The following is a 17099-nucleotide window of genomic DNA, read 5'->3' as shown; positions in this document are numbered from 1 at the left end:
AGGCAGTGAAAGTGGAATTTACCACGTGTTGCACATCAGCTGGAAGGTCGTGGAGCAACCAGAACTAAGCAATCTACTTACCAATGTTTTTTGGGGCAAATTAGCTAAGGCTTTTGATCATGGATCTGTTCAACCGAACCCATTTCATCATTTGGGATTTTTTTTTATTCAAGAAATTAAGTGAGCAGGCCCAACATTTTTAGTGGGAGATTTTCAAAAATAGAAAAATATTGAAAACTATTTACATAAAATAGAAAAATTTAATCTTCTTTTATAGAGATTGATAGAGGTTAGATAGAAGTCTATCAATGTCTATAAGTAATAGAAACTGAAGTCAATCAGTATCTATCTATATCTATCTGCGTTTTTTTTACTATTTCTGTAAATAGTTTGATATTTTTTCTACCTGTGAAAATTTTTCTTTTTTAATTCGTATCCAATATTTATTTAGAGTTAGTCACATATTATGACAACCTTATTTAATCTTTTTTTTTTTTTAATTTCAACAATGTGCTCTTGTATCTTCATTATTTTCATTTTAACTAAACTTTATTCTTTTTCACATCTTTGTTGTTCTTTCTTCCTTTACGATCTAAACAAGTCTTAAAAAGATTTAAAAACACATATTTTTAGTTTATGTAATATAATTAATTTAACGTAGCTTTTGTATGATTATGTTTTTTTTTACTATTGATGTCAATCAGAACAACACACATGACCTTTACGTGACAACAACAGTAAATTTGTAATTTGGAGAAGAGAAGATTTATATAAAAAAAAAAAAAAAATAGCTATGATGTCAAAGTTAGAGATAAAGAATTGTCTAATAGGAGAGAAGAAGTTGGAAGTTCAAATTCAAGATTCTATATGTAGTTATAATAATGTATTTTTCCTTAATTACTTTACACAAGTTAGAATTAGATCGGATTGTATTAATGGTTAGATGATCTTAGCCTTATTTGAGTTGGCCTTAGTCTTATTGGAGCCCAAATCTAATATTTTTTACTAGTTTTGGTATATTTCATCATGTCCAATTTTACCTAGAACAATTATGATCTTGGAAAATAAAATATCTAAATTACTTTTAAAATGGTGTTTTGGAAAAAATAAAAGGTCCATTTTTCTTTTTGGTGAAAATATAGCTTAACTGATGTGAATATGTGTTAACGATCAATGTTTGTGGTTTGAATCCTCCACCCCATTTTACTGCCACTTTTAACTGAGCACCAATCCTGACCTTGCCATCCTGACATTCTTCCCTTTGATTTTTTTCCTTAGGTTGTTGGACTTGTGAAGATTGTAGTCTCCCCATATGTGAATGATAAGCCAATTCCTCAACAAATCCCCACACCCACTGTATTGCGACTTTTACTCATGATCAAACAAATACAAGATATGTCGGTTCCAAATTGCTATAGTGCCAAAGCAAAAATCCCCAACTCCATTTGAAGAACTGAGTGGTCATGGAAAAAAAAGAGAATGCAATTTTGGGCCTTTATTTGTATGTACTTTTACATAGAAAATTAGACTTCTGCATGTGTTTTCTCCTAAATTTAGCCTTAATTAGTTAAAATGAGCTTATGAGAGTTTGATTAAAATGAGCTTATGAGGGTTTGATTGAGATTAAAAGATGTTATTTACTGATTTGGAGTTGATTTTGTGGATTTTTGCAAGTTATTGGGCAGCCCCAATTTCAACTGGTAAACTCTCAGAGCATGGATTTTGGCTCTACTCATCTGATATGGGGTTTATATAAAGAGGAGAAGCTTTTCATTTTGAGAAACAATGCTTCATCTCTGAATTCATCACTCCATTTCCATATTTTTTGCCATTTTTGCCAGTCCCTTGGACATCTTCTCAACTTCTTAAGTTAATAGCCTTAAGAACGAAAGTTCCTTTGAAGCATAGTGACTCTAGGTCATTTCATCCTGTGAAAGAGTATGATGAGGAATGATTCTTCCTTGAAAAAGAGGAATCAACCTAGGAAAGACTAGGAATTTGAGGACGTGCCCCAAGATCCCCTGAGTTATATTTTCTAGCATTTTTGTTCATTTATTTTTTTGTAGTTCTTTTATTTTCCTTGAATATCGAACTTTATATTGTAACTATGATTTATTATCTAATAAAGCTCATTATTTTATCATTTTTCATGAGTTAAATCTTTCTAGGGGTCTAGCAATGTGGATGCCCTAGGTTGTTATGCCTTAAGTTATTTGCACTTCATACCACTTTGTTTTACACATGTTGAGTTTAAAGATAAAATCGAAAGGTTGAAACATTGTTTCCCCCTGTTTAATTAACATTGTCTACTGTTTTTAAAGTTTTCTCTCATTCATCACAATATAAGTCTTCCTTGGTTACCTTAGTTTCATTGATTCATAGTCATAACCGAATTAAAAGTCAACCTAGTCCTGTGGAATCCAACACTTGGAATACTCCAAGTTTATTACTTCATCGATAGTGTATACTTGCACTGAGACCTCACTTATCCATAATACTTTGTTGCTCATATATCCAATCGATCAAGTTTTTTGCGTCATTGCTAGGGACTAGCATAATTTTTAGTTTATTGTTGACTATGACTGATCAATACGACTGCATTGATTCTGTTTTAGGAAAAATATAACTTCCTTTTGTGTTGTTTGTTTTGCAATGAAGGGTTGGTGTATGAGAAGGAGGCCTTGCCTTTTTCTATCAGATCCTGAAATCGAAAGGACCTTTCACCTTTGAAGACAAGAACAAAGGTGAAAGGGTCGGGAGTAGAAGAAGTTGAGCGCACAGGAGATTCTTGGTGAAAATCGCATTCGTGCGACAAATTCGAATGAACCATCCTTCTGGAGACAATCCTCCAAACCATCCTATGAAAAGGGGTACAATAGAATGGTGACCAATGACGACCACAACAATCTAACCATAGAATCCTATCTTTATAGCAGCGGATAGAGATAGAGCCACCAAAGACTATGTAGAGTCACCAAAGACTATGCAACTTCTGCATTATAAACCTTGGATACTAGCATTTTAGATCTACAAATTGATGTACCCAAATTTGAAATGAAACATCTTGTTTTTCAAATGCTAAACTCATTTGGTCAATTTTTCGGGCTGCCTAATGAAGACTCTCAACATCTCAAACTTTTTATGAGAATTTTGTTCTTTTAAAGTTAATGATGTTCCTGAAGATGCACTAAGACTTAAATTGTTTCCTTATTCTTTGTAGGGAGATATTGAAGCATGGCTTGACTCGTTACCTCCCAACTCTATTATCACATAGGATGACGTTGTGGATAAATTTCTAGGAAAATATTTTCCACCTGACAAAAATGCCAAACTCATACACGACACATAGCCTTCAGGGAAATCTCCATCTGAGTCTATCGATTCAGCTTGGATTAGATTCCAAAAGTTTATGAGAAAATGTCCACATCACGGATTTCTATCATACATCGTGATGGAAGCATTTTATAATGGGTTGAGCCAAGCCTCGAAAAAGATGTTAAATGCATAAGAGGAAGGATCTTTGCTCAAAAGTTTGTGAACGAAGCCCATGAAATTATGGATATAATTGTAAACAATAACCAAAATTAGGAGGGATGTACAATACACTTTAGCCACAAAAACAAAAGTTAAAACACAATAAGTTGATACTCTTGCATCCATGAACCAACAATTAACAACCATAAAAAATATGATTCAAAAATTTGTGCTAGGACAACAAAAAGTGGTAGTTGTTTAAGCTAAAACTGAAACTTAAACTTGTGAATTCTGTATAGCTAAACATTTATTTAGCGACTATATGTGTAACCCCCACTTGGTGTGGTATGTAGGTTATTAAAAAGCAGGAGAGCATTGGGATCCTTATCCCAATACTTACAACTTAGGATGGAGATCACACCCGAATTTTGCTTGGGCAAAGCCTAGTAGTAGTACAAGTACATCTCAACAACCTACAAGGATAGCTCCACCAGGATTCCCTCAAGCACTGCAACAATAGCAGCGGGCGCAACCTCCAACACCTCCCCCTGAAAAGAATCCTATAATGGTAGATTTACTAAAAGAGTACATGACTAGAAATGATGTAGCTCTTCGTAACTTAGAGATGAAACTTGGGTAGTTGGACAAGAAAATTCAAAGCAGGCGTCTATAGACTTTGTCCAGTAGCACATATGCTCCAAAATCAAATGGAAAAGAACATTGCAAGTTTGTCAAACTCAAAAGCGGACTAGTGTATGAAGTACTAAAGATGCCTGGAGAACAAGAACAAAGCCAAGAGAAAATATCTACGAGTGTCAAGTATAAGGAAGAAATTACCTCAATAGTTGTAGAGAAGAAGAAAATAGATGAAAAAGATAGAAAGAAAGATGAAGACGAGACGTCGGTATTTGAAAAAGAAAAGAATCCAGTGTCGATATATAAACTATCGATACCTTTCACTCAGAGACTCAAACCATGACACACAGTTCAAGAAGTTCTTGGATATCCTAAATCAGTTACATATCAACATTTCATTAGTTGAAGCATTGGAGGAAATGCCCAACTACGTGGAATTTCTAAAGGACATTTTTGCCAAGAAGCGAAAAGTGCTAGAGTACGAAACTATTGCACTAACCGAGTGTTGTAGCACCTTGGTAAGCATCAAGATCCTGCCAAAGCTGAAAGATATGGGATGCTTTACCATCCCATGTTCTGTTGGAGAGTAGAGTTTAGGTAGAGCATTGTGTGATCTGGGAGCTAATATTAACTTGATGTTGTATTTAGTTTTTGCACAACTAGAAATTGGAGAAGTAAAGCCAACCACCGTGACCCTTTAGTTAGCTAACAGATCAACTACCAAACCAATATGGAAGATTAAAGACGTATTGGTGAAAGTATATAAGTTTTTGTTTCTCGTGGACTTCATAATTTTGGAATGTGAAGCTGATAAAGAAGTACCAATAATTTTAGGATGACCGTTCTTAGCAATAGGAAGAACTCTGATTGATGTACAGAAAGGAGAACTGACTATGTGAGTCAACGATCAGAAAATCATTTTTAATGTGATAAATGCATTAAGATTTCCCGGAGATATGGATGAGTGTTCATTTATTGAAGATATGGATACTATTTTCTAATGTGCAGGATTTAGTACTTGGAGAAGTTCATAAGCAGTTACTGAAGAAATTGAAGAGGAGATAGAACAATTCGCTGCAGTAGCAGTAACAACTAGCTAGCTGCAGAACATGAAGTATCAAAGCCACTGAAGTCATCGATAATTGAACCACTCAAACTCAAGTTAAAACCACTAGTGTCACATTTAAAATATGTGTATCTTGGTCAGAACAACACAGAATTGTTAAGGATGTTAACAAATTCTGGACCGAACAATGGTCACTATTAGTTACAGTGACAAGGAGTTGTTTTTGTCTAATGGTTGAGAATGTCTCATTTCAGTGAAGGGGCACCTGATCACCATACGATGACTTTTGTCTTGCCTCACTGAAGCATCATTGCAAAATAGATGTCACTTAGGGTACACTAAACTATTTTGCTAAAACTTGATTGGTTTCCTAAAAGAGGTTTAATGCAAGTAGACTAAATTAAGTTTGTTCTTTTTCAGCAATTTAATATGGCTACCGTGACTCTTATTTTACTTGTGTCGACAAATTAACTGGTGAAAATTACGCTAGTTGGGAAAACACCATAAACACGATTTTGATCATCGATGACTTACATTTCGTCCTGATGGAGAAGTGTCCTCCCATTCTGCCTCCTAAAGCTCATCGAAATGTTCTGGAAGCATAAAAGTGTTGGACAAGGGCAAACGAGAAGGCCTGGGTGTATATCTTGGCAAGTCTTAACGAAATCTTGGCCAAGAAGTATGAGTCCATGGTCACTGCACGTGAGATCGTAAAATTAAAAAAAAAACTGAAAAATTAAAAAAAAGAAAAGAAAATTGATAAATTTGTCGTGTGGGTGCCTCCAGGAAGCGCAAATTTTTATCGTCGTTTGCTCGACGTTAGGTGAGGATGGGCTCAAGTGTACAAGAGTGAGGTTAAAACCAAGCCCATGCGAGCAAGGCTCAATTCCCCTTCATTGAAGACTTTGAGACGATGCCCATTCACCTTAAATTCCTTTTCTGTGTCCAAACTTCTAATCTCCACTGTACCATAGGGAAAAGCATTAATAACTTCAAACGATCCAAGCCACTTAGATATAAGCTTACCTGGCATGAGCTGGAGGCGTGAATTGAAGAGTAAAACCTTTTGACAAACCCTAAAGTCCTTCCTTACAAGACCCTCGTCATGAATGAGTTTTGTTTTCTCTTTGTAGATCCTAAAGTTTTCGTAAGCTTCCAGTCTCAACTCTTCTATTTCTTAAAGTTCAAGGAGTCTTTCTTCACCGGCCTGAGCTAAATTCATATTATACTGTTTGACTGCCTTGTATGCTTTGTGTTCAATCTCAACCGGTAGGTGGCATGCCTTGCTATAGACTAGCTTAAAGGGTATCGTCCCGATGGGAGTTTTGTAAGCTATCCTATATGCCCATAGAGCATCGTCGAGGCACGTGCTCCAATCCTTTATTTTGGGGTTAACCGTCTTTTCCAAAATACTCTTTACCTCTCTATTGGATATCTCAACTTGACCATTCGTTTGAGGATGGTAGAAAGTGGCCACACAATGATGAACTCTATACATCCTCAGAAGTGCTTCAATGGTGCAGTTACAAAAGTGGGTACATTGATAACTGATATAACATGCGAAATGCCAAACTACAAAAGATTTTAGCCTTAAGAAAGCCTAAAATAACAGTAGAATTGTTAGTCCGAGTAGAGATAGCCTCAACCCACTTTGTAAAGGAAATCGGACATGAGGGTTTCCATGAGCAGCGGAATGATCGTTCCAAATTTCATTCGTATATGAACATTAACATACCTTTGAAAACTCAACTTCAATCACCCTTGATTACGAACGCTCAAACAATCAGCAAGACTGCAAACCCGAACGCTCGAACACTACGATCGCTACACTGCACGATTACAGTGACCACGAACACAACGAACTCAGCGATCTCCAAGATCATGAACACAGTGAACGGCCTCCAAAAAACTCGATTAATGTCGAGTTGTGTATGACACCACCACAATGGCTACCTTGGTATTCTCGATGTGAGAATCCAGAAGTGTGGACTTTGTGTGGACTTGGTTAGAGGACGAGACAAGAGGAACAATCGTATAAACGATTGAGCAAGTGGGAGATGAAAAGTCTATCATATAGACGATGCCCAATCTTTTAACAAAAGTTATGCGATCGTTTAGCAAAGGCTACATGATCGTTTAGTTAATTGGCCAGCTGAGTGACTATTGTATAGAAACACTCTACAATCGTCTAGTCTCTCTTCAGCTGTCGTTTAGTAAATCGTATTTACTTGATAGCCAACCGTGAGAACTTCCGATAATAGAAACTCTCAATCATCATCTACTAAATTTAGGAAAACATTTTTCCTTTTATCTCCCACTCAATTGGTTATTAGAAAAAAAGAGATAATTATCCAATAATTAAGATTATTATAAATATATATGATAACCAACTTACCATACTATATTTATAATCTATAGTTTTAATATTTCATCTCATGAAACATATAAACCATAATTCTTTTCCTATTCCATGGTACTTAATGTAAATCTCATTTACATTAATCTTCCACTAGATGTATCTCATACATCACACCGATCATATTATATATAATCGATTTACCTCTTGTTAATTTGAACATTTCAAATCAACACCAAGAACTGATTCTCAACTTAAATCCATTGAGCTACCAAGGGGGCCTTATGAACCTATAGCTCGAAGCTCCAACGGTACGTGAATAACTAACTAAACTCTTTAGTCATAGGATCCACCATCTGTTAACTGTCATGCACTCCACTAAAGACCAACAGCTGAACTCTCCTTACTATAGATATATTATATGTCTATATCAACCAATCAATAGTGTGATAACCCTTCACAGATCGCTCGTAAGTACAGGTGGGCCAATAACCGTTATGCCCCTGTAGTTACATCTAACTTCTTAAGTACCACTGATCCCTTTAATGAACATAAGTCATAGTCCTACTATGACTGAGTCCTCTCTTCCAAAGAGAAGCTATGACCACTATGTTCAAGCCCTGAAATCAGCCTTTAAGGGAGCAATCTATCTACTTACCCCTACTTCGGGGAAGGAGTGAATTCCATCTTGTTTAATTGAGTTTCTAGCTCCTAAATCAGTCAAATCTCTAAAAAGGTAGGCATGTTGAGTTGGCAATCTGGCCACTTTCACCTATACTAATCAATGGACTGCCCTCAAAGGCAGGAGTTCCCAAAACATTCAGGATTGAGGTCATGTCACCTATAGTCATTTAGGTGAGATGTAAGTCTTCAGTATCAACGACGTTATATACAGAGATGAATCACCTCGTGGTCCAATTTTATATAAACTCTTTGTATAGGACACCTCCGCTCGCATGTTTCCACATGAATGGTCAAGATCCACCATCCGTAGTAGTTCACAACACTTGCAAACCCCTACAAAGTGGTTCGTATCCGTAGTGTCACCAGGATCAGTATCCCTCCTTAATCCTTATACTACATACCTATTTAGGTTATCACTTAAGGCATGATCTACTTGTATATCTCATATACATGCTTAAGTTTACATACAATAACTATGGATCTTTGTTTATTGGATATGAGTAAATGCCAGATAAAATAACTCTTATCTTATTCATAACAATGTGTATCGATTACAAACTATGAGACACATGGAGAATTAGGACACCAATCCCAACACTTTGATACATAATCAACTGCTAACAAGATGTAAAAATATCCAAAAGAAGAGGGAAGAGGTCCCATAAAATCCATTCCCCAAAATCGAAAACCTCACAGACAAGAATTGAATTCAAAGGCACTTCATTCTTCCTAGAAAGTGATTCCGACCTTTGACATTTCTCACAAGATTTACAATATGCATAACAATCAACAAACAATGAATTCCAAAATAAGCCACTATCCAAAATCTTCCTAGCAATTCTCTTAGGACTAAAATACCCACCACATGTTAGTTCATGACAGAAAGATATACGGTCTCAAATTCTTCATCTGGAATACATCTCCTAACTATTTGGTTAGAACAAATCTTCCAAAGGTAAAGGGGTCTCAAACAAAGTATTTAGAGTCACTATGTAGTTTAGCTCTCCTAGAAGAAAGCATGTCATGACGAAAATTACCAGTGACTAGATACTATGGTATTGAAGTGGTTACCTGGAACAAGTGCTCGTCGAGGAAGTCCTCTCTCACCAATGTCGGATTTTCTTCTTGCACTATCCTGCTCAGATGATCTACTACTGAATTCTCTCTCTTCCCATCCTTGATTGTCAAGTTGAATTCTTGTAGGAAAAGAATCTACCTAACAAGTCGAGGTTTGGCTCCTTCTTGGTCATAAGGTACCTTAGAGCAGTGTGATCAGTATAAATGGTAACAGGAAAACCAAGAATGTAAGAATGAAACTTATCCAACGCAAAGACAATAGCAAGAGACTCTTTTTCAATCGTGGTGTAGTTGACTTAAGTAGGATTGAGAGTTCTTGACACGAAGCAAATGACTTGGCTCTTATTATCGACCCTCTACCTCAAATTGCTCCAACTGTTAGGTTGCTAGCGTCGCACATGATTTTGAGTGAAATGTCCCATCGTAAAGGTTGTATAATTGGGGTGGAAGCCAATTTCTCTTTCAAGGTGTCAAAAGCTTTCTGGTATTCTTTGTCACAATCAAATTGGAATCTTTTTGTAGTAAGGTGGATAAAGGGAAAGCAATCTTCGAAAATTCCATGATAAAGCGCCTGTAAAAACCTGCAGTTCTAAGAAAAGAACGAACTTCCCTGATGCATGTAGGGTAAGGAAGGTTAGCAATCACATCTATCTTATCTTTATCAACTTCAATGCCCTTAGATGAAACAAGATGACCTAACACAATACCTAGAGAAGCCATAAAATGACATTTTTCATAATTAAGAAATAGGTTTGTTTCAATGCATCATTTCATGATCAGACTAAGGTTGTGCAAACAATTCTCAAAAGAATCTCCATAAACGGTAAAATCATTTATAAAGACCTCTATACACTTTTTAATAAGATCTAAAAAATGCTCATCATACACCTTTGAAACGTCCTGGGGCATTGCAAAGCCTAAATGGCATCCTTCTAAAGGCATAGGTTCATAGGTGCAAGTGAAGATCGTCTTTTCTTGGTCCTCTTGAGCAATCGAGATTTGGTAAAAACCCAAAAATCCATCTAAAAAGCAAAAGAATGGTTCCCCGACCAGCCGTTCCACCATTTGATCAAGAAAAATAATTGGGAAATGATTCTTTTTTTATACCTCATTGAGTTTTCAAAAATTAATACACATCATTCAATCGTTTTGAACTCGCATCGACACCATCTCTCCCTTGTCATTCTTAAATATTGTCTCATGTCGGTCTTCTTAGGCACAACATAAATTGGACTTATCCACTTACGTTCAGGAACTGGGTAAATGATGTCGGCTTCGTTAAGCTTCATGATTTCCTTGAGAACTACCTTCTTCATTGTGCGGTTGAGCCTCTTTGAGGTTTTATCGTGGATTTGGCTCCATCCCCAAAATGATCATATGCATGCAAAGGGAAGGGCTTATTCCCTTGATGTCGTCTAAGGTCCACCCAATAGCTTTCTTGTATGTTCTCAACGTCTCCACTAGAGAGCCTTCTTGGGTTGGTGACAATTCCCTTGAGATTATTACAGGAAAGTTACTCCTTTCCCCTAGTTACACGTACTTGAGATGATTAGGGAGAGCCTTAAGCTCAATCATTTGTACTTGCAAATTACCAAGATCATCATTAGAAGAAGAATTATCATTTTTGAAAATGTCAATAGAAGAAGGAGATAAATCATGTAAGAACCATTTGAAACCAAGTCAATACAGGGGGCCATCAACTCATTAGAATTATCCCTATCAGACAAAACGATCTCATCCATTAAATCATGATCTCATCATGCACAAAGACAAATATTCTTCTAGAAACTTCATGGCATCATATATATTAAATGAGACTACTTTCCCATCAAATTCTACAGAGAGACATCCTTTATTTATATCAATTTTCGTTTTAGCAGTTTTCATGAAGGGTTTCCCTAATAAAATGGTAGAAGAAGAAGGTGTATTAATCCCATCCATTTTTAGAATATAGAAGTCAACGGGAAAATTAAGTCTTTAACTTAAAGAAAAACATCCTCAACTATTCCTAAAGGCTGAATATAAGATCTATCGGCCAACTGAATACAACAGTTTTTTTTCAAATCATTTAATTTAAAATACTCGTAGACATGGTATGGCATAACGTTAATTAAGGCTCCTAAATAAAGCATGGCATGTCGAATCACTCTATTACATAGGGTAAAATGAACGAACTTGGGTCACGACACTTCTCAAGCATATTTATTTTAAGGCCAAGACATTTTTGCTTACCACCACTCGTTCCTTGTCCTTACCTATTATCTTCTTTGTGTAAAGTTCCTTAAGAAATTTAGCGTACCTTGGGATTTGTTGAATTTCATTAAGAAGAGGGATATCAATCTGAACCTTCTGAAACATCTGTAAGAGCTCTTCATCCTTGTTTTCCTGCTTCAATTTTGCCAACCTACTAAGAAAGGGAGCTTTAGGTACATAAGGTTCAAATATAGGCAAAGAAGATGTACTTATCTTAGGGGTCGGTGGCAGTGCCTCTAATTTTGCTTCATTTTGCTCTTCTTGTCTTATTTCTTCCTGAGACTCAACAAGAGGAGAAATAGGCAGTGTCAGGGCAACTGGGGAGGTAATGGGAGATGCGAGCTCCTTCCCGCTCCTTAGTGTGATGGCATTCACGTTGGCATAGTCCAGTTGAGTAGGTAACTTTCCTGAAGCCTTGCCATCAAGACAGATCACCACTTTTGCTAGCCGTGTAACCTAAGTACCCAAATTTGCAAACCCTGTCCTTGTCTCCTATTGCAAAGGCTTGGTTTCTTGTGACAGTTGGATAGAGTCCTTTTGCAACTGGTGGATATCCTATTGTAATTTCAGAGAATGGTCAGCTAAAGATTTAACAATATCCTCTAAGAATATACCTGAGGAAGATGATGATGAAGGTTAGCTATGAGGTCTTGAATCGTGGTGCCCTTGCCTTCCCTATTTGAAAGTAGGGTGGTCCCACCATCCAGGATTGTAAGTAGGGGCATGGGGGTCATATTTTCTCTAGAAACCTCTGATGACATTGACTTGAGCTTGAGGGCACTCTTTCGACGAGCTTCCTATCAAACCACAAGTTCCACAGGTCTTCACTTGAGCGACTCCTCCTTGCGTCATCTGTGTACCAAGAGCAGTTAGACGAGATAATTAAGATTTCAACTCACTTACCTTATGTGTTGTAGATGGGTCAAACTCAGTAGCTCTGGTTCTAAAGTTTCAGTCATTTTCTACCATGCACGAAATCAACTGTTGAGCCTCCGTTGATGTCTTGTCAGAAAGAGCTCCTCTCACCGTCGAATCTATAGCACTCATTTCACTAGAGAGTAAATCACTACAAAAATACTGGATTAGTAACTGCTCAGAAATTTGATGATAAGGAAAACTAGCACATAAACGCGTATATCTCTCTCAGTACTCCGACATGGTTTCTCTAAAATTCTGTTTTATACCGTAAATTTCTTTTCTAAAGGTATTAACCCTAGAGGCCGGAAAAAACGTTTCAAGAAATCTCTTTTTTAGGTCATTCCAAGTCGTGATAGACTCGAGGGGCAAGTAGTACAACCAATCCTTAGTCCCGTCCTTTAATGAAAAAGGGAAGGCCTTAAGGTTTAGTTGTTCCTTAGTCACCCCATAGGGTCTCATGCCGTCGCACATCATGATAATTTGCTTTGTTTAATTTTCCTTGAGAGCAAACATCACACGATAATTCATTAGATTGAAGAATCTTCTGGCTCTTCAATGGATGTCCATTTGAATTCTCAATAATTCATCTTATCATTATAGACCCTAGATGACCTAATCTATCATGCCAAATTGTAAATATGTCTGGATTCATGAACTTCAGGTTCATTGTTGCATATGTTTCAATCACTCGTATATGAGTATAATATAATCTAGAAGATAAAGTAGACAACTCTTCCAGTATATATTTTTCATATGACACAATAGATATAATAAAAGATACTCCATATTATTTTTTCTATCAATCTCAATATGATAATCATTGCAACGTATCTTTAAAACTAAGTAGATTTCTCTTTGATTGACTAGAAAACAATGCATTGTTAATTGTAGATTTTGTTCCTTTAGGAAAAATAATATTTGCTTTTCCAAATCCTTTAATTAGATTTGCAGAACCTGATATTATAATGACTTTTGCTTCAAACATTGTCAGTTTGGAAAAATATTTTCTACTTGTAAGTATTATATGTGTAGTTGCACTGTCTGCCAGACATAGATTTTATTTATTTATTTTTTAGTCACCCAACATATGAAAATGATCCCATTAAAGGAAAATAATTAGAATAAGAAAAACAACATTTGGAATATACAAAGGTCAACATCTACTAAGAGGGGGAAAATGGAGATGAATAAAAAAAAAAAAACATTAAGTCTAGATATTTTCAAAGTCAAAGGAAACACTTGATGTTCCATCAATTCTGTTGATTTTCTCTTCAAAAGATTCAAAGAAGTTCGATATATCCAAATTTGTCATATGGGATGGGTCAAATATGTCATTATCTTTGTATACAAAATTTGTTTCCATATTTTTTCTTTTTCCTTTAGGAATGCTTGATAGAGATCAACTAAGTGTTTTAATGTATGATAGGTACGTGATCAATATCGAGTCATTCCGCATTGGAAACATTTATTTTCAACACTTTTTGAATTCTTATCTTGTGGAGTTTTTCTTTTGTTATCATCATTTGGAGTAGTTCTTTTGAAATTTGAATGATTATAACGACCACTACGAAAAAATAACTATTTCTTCCTCTGCCATGGTCATGGCCTCGACCATGACCTTGACCACTATTATTGTTAAACTTCACAACATTCACTTCAGGGAATGGTGTCTGTCCTGGTTGGTCGAGATTCATGATTTTTCATTAATAGCTCGTTATTTTATTCGGCCACAAGAAGACATGAAATTAATTCAGAATATTGTTTAAAACCTTTCTCTCTTCAGGAGCATATTCGAGTTATGAAATTTAGAAAATGTGTTCTCTAACATATCAGCATCAGTAATTTTCTCTCCGCATAACAAAAATTTCAAACTGATTTTATGTAATGCAGAGTTGTGATCACTTATTGATTTAAAATCTTGTAGCCTCAAGTGCATCCATTCATAATGAGCTTTAGGAAGAATAACGATTTTTTTATGATCATATCCCTCTTTCAAAAAATTTTTCACAAGATACAGGGATCTTTTATGGTAAGATACTCCATTTTCAATTCCTCGTGGAGATGATGACCAAGGAAAATCATAGTTTTTGCTTTGTCCTGATAGATGTCGTATTTTCTTCTTTAATAGTCTCTCCAAGATTCATAGCATCCAGGTGAATTTTCGCGTCAAGTACCCATGACAAATAATTACTGTCATTAATATAGAGCGGAAAATTCTAATTTTGTAAGATTTTTCATGGTAACACTGTTATAAAATATTGCATTTATTTTAGAAATTTAATAGATATTAAATATGCAAAGTAACGTTAAATTTATTAATTATAACAAAGAACGAAAAACCGACATACCTTTAGGACCTATCTTTAGCGAGAAAAACGATAAGAGCTCATGTTGATAATGTGTTGTGAATTGAGTAGCACAATGACACACAACGAGAACACGGATGTGGAAAAAATATAAGATAATAATAATATATAATAAAATAAATAAATAACAAAATAAATAAATAATAAAAATTAAATAAAATAACAAATGATGNATAAATAACAAAATAAATAAATAATAAAAATTAAATAAAATAACAAATGATGGATTTCTCCACTTTCTCCCATTTTTTTAGATTGATCACCAATATGTGTATTTCAAGACCCACCAAATGCCACTATTTATAGGCAATGTGGAAAGTAAGAGGTAAATTACATGGATAGTTCTGTGTTATCTTGAAACACATGGACAACACATGGGGTAATAGATAAATGACACATGACCAATTGACATTAATAATGGGAATCTACATTACACCTAATATTTATAATATAATCAATATTATTATTGAAAATTGAATTTTTGTGCTAACTAAATTGAACTAATCTTTGTTTACCAATTAAATATATTTAATATATTGTTAGCTAATTAATTAATAATTTGTGTAAAAATGTAATTTGATTCATTTAATAAATTTTTATTGTAAAAATAAGTTAAGTAAATATTTTAATTGATAATTATCGATCTATTAAAATAAATATTTATATTAATTTTGTTAAATTAATATTAACTAATTAATTACTAAATGAAATAATATGTAAAATGAAAAACATATGAAGAGAGGAAAAAAGAAAATCTATCATTTTAGAAGAGAATATAAAATTCTTATCTACAGGAAATGAGGATATATCTGAAAATATCTTATTCTAGGCAAATGACTTTAAATTATGAAACAAATCTGGGATTCAGATGTCTGTATTAATTACCATGCAAAAAAAAAAAAAAAAAAAAAAAAAAAAAAAAAAAAAAAAACCTTCAAACTAAACGACCCTTTAGATTGTGGAGAATTTAAAATCTTGAACATAGTAACAATTTCTCCTTTTTTTTCTTTTATCATTGATCATCTTTCCAATTAAATTGTTTATCAATTCGTTATGGGATGTTATTTATATTATTGTTATGGGGTTTCAACTGAAATAATATGAGTTTTCGATTAGAGTAAATTTTTATTTATCCCTTGGTATCAAAGCATAGTTGGGTATCATCTTTTTTCATTATCTTTTTAAATATACTTTTGTTTTTCAAATTTTACCCATAAATAAAACAAAACAAAATTATTATCGATAAATATAAAAAAATTTATTAGAAAGAAGAGGACTTAATTGTACCATGACTCAATTAACTAGGCCTAAATGAAATCTGAAAACTTTTTTTAAAAAATTTATTAGAAAGAAAAGGACTTAATTGTACCATGACTCAATTAACTAAGACTAAATGAAATCTGACATACCTTTTTAAAATTTATGTTTTATGACATTTTACTCGAGTGAAATTAGAATCATTTCATTTTGTTTGTATCTTGATACTAAAAAATTTCGCTTATATTACTCGCTTTTATTACTTATTAAATGTTCATTTCTTTTTTTTTTCTTTTTTACATTTTTTTGAGTGGTCAATCCATTAGATGTAGAGTGGTAAGTATTGAGTAATGAAAATTAAAAAAAAAAATTACGAGAATTGCATTAATAAATGAAGAAAGAAGGAAGAGAGAATTAAAAACAGTGAGTAGCGAGAATCTAGAGTGAATGTCTAAATGTGTAAAAAAAAAAAAAAATGATTTTATAATTTCACGAGAAAATGGATTAAAAGACCCATTCTCAAGGGAATAATTGTACACATGATCCAAAAATTAAGCCTAAATTATCAAATGACCTAATTTTTTTTTTAAAAAATGACAAATAACCTTAAGTTAATGTTATGGACAAGAAAAGTTATGGTATTGTCCTTCCTTTATTTTTTTCCTTTTATTTCTTCTTCCTAGATCGTTTCTTCTTCTCCATATCTAGTCTAGTCTTTTTCTCTCTCTTTTTTTCACATTATCTTCTTCCTCGAATCATTTTCTCCTTCCTCATATTGTTTCATCTTTTTCTTCCCCAGATCGTGAGTCTTCTTCTTCTTCAGCATGACCACACATTCTTTGGCACTACACCACATGGGTAGATCGATGCCACCAACTTCAGGAAGAATAGACAAGAGCGAAAGGCCGAGAGGCCGAGAGAGCGAGATTGAGCAAGAGTGAGAGGTCGATTATGAGAATCCATTTGGAGCAAGAGGTCAATATTTCGTCAAAGAATCCATTAACTACTTGAG

The sequence above is a fragment of the Benincasa hispida genome, chromosome 11 (assembly GCF_009727055.1).
Source record: "Benincasa hispida cultivar B227 chromosome 11, ASM972705v1, whole genome shotgun sequence".
NCBI classification, from domain to species: domain Eukaryota; kingdom Viridiplantae; phylum Streptophyta; class Magnoliopsida; order Cucurbitales; family Cucurbitaceae; genus Benincasa; species Benincasa hispida.
Note: the sequence above shows the minus strand (reverse complement) of the source record.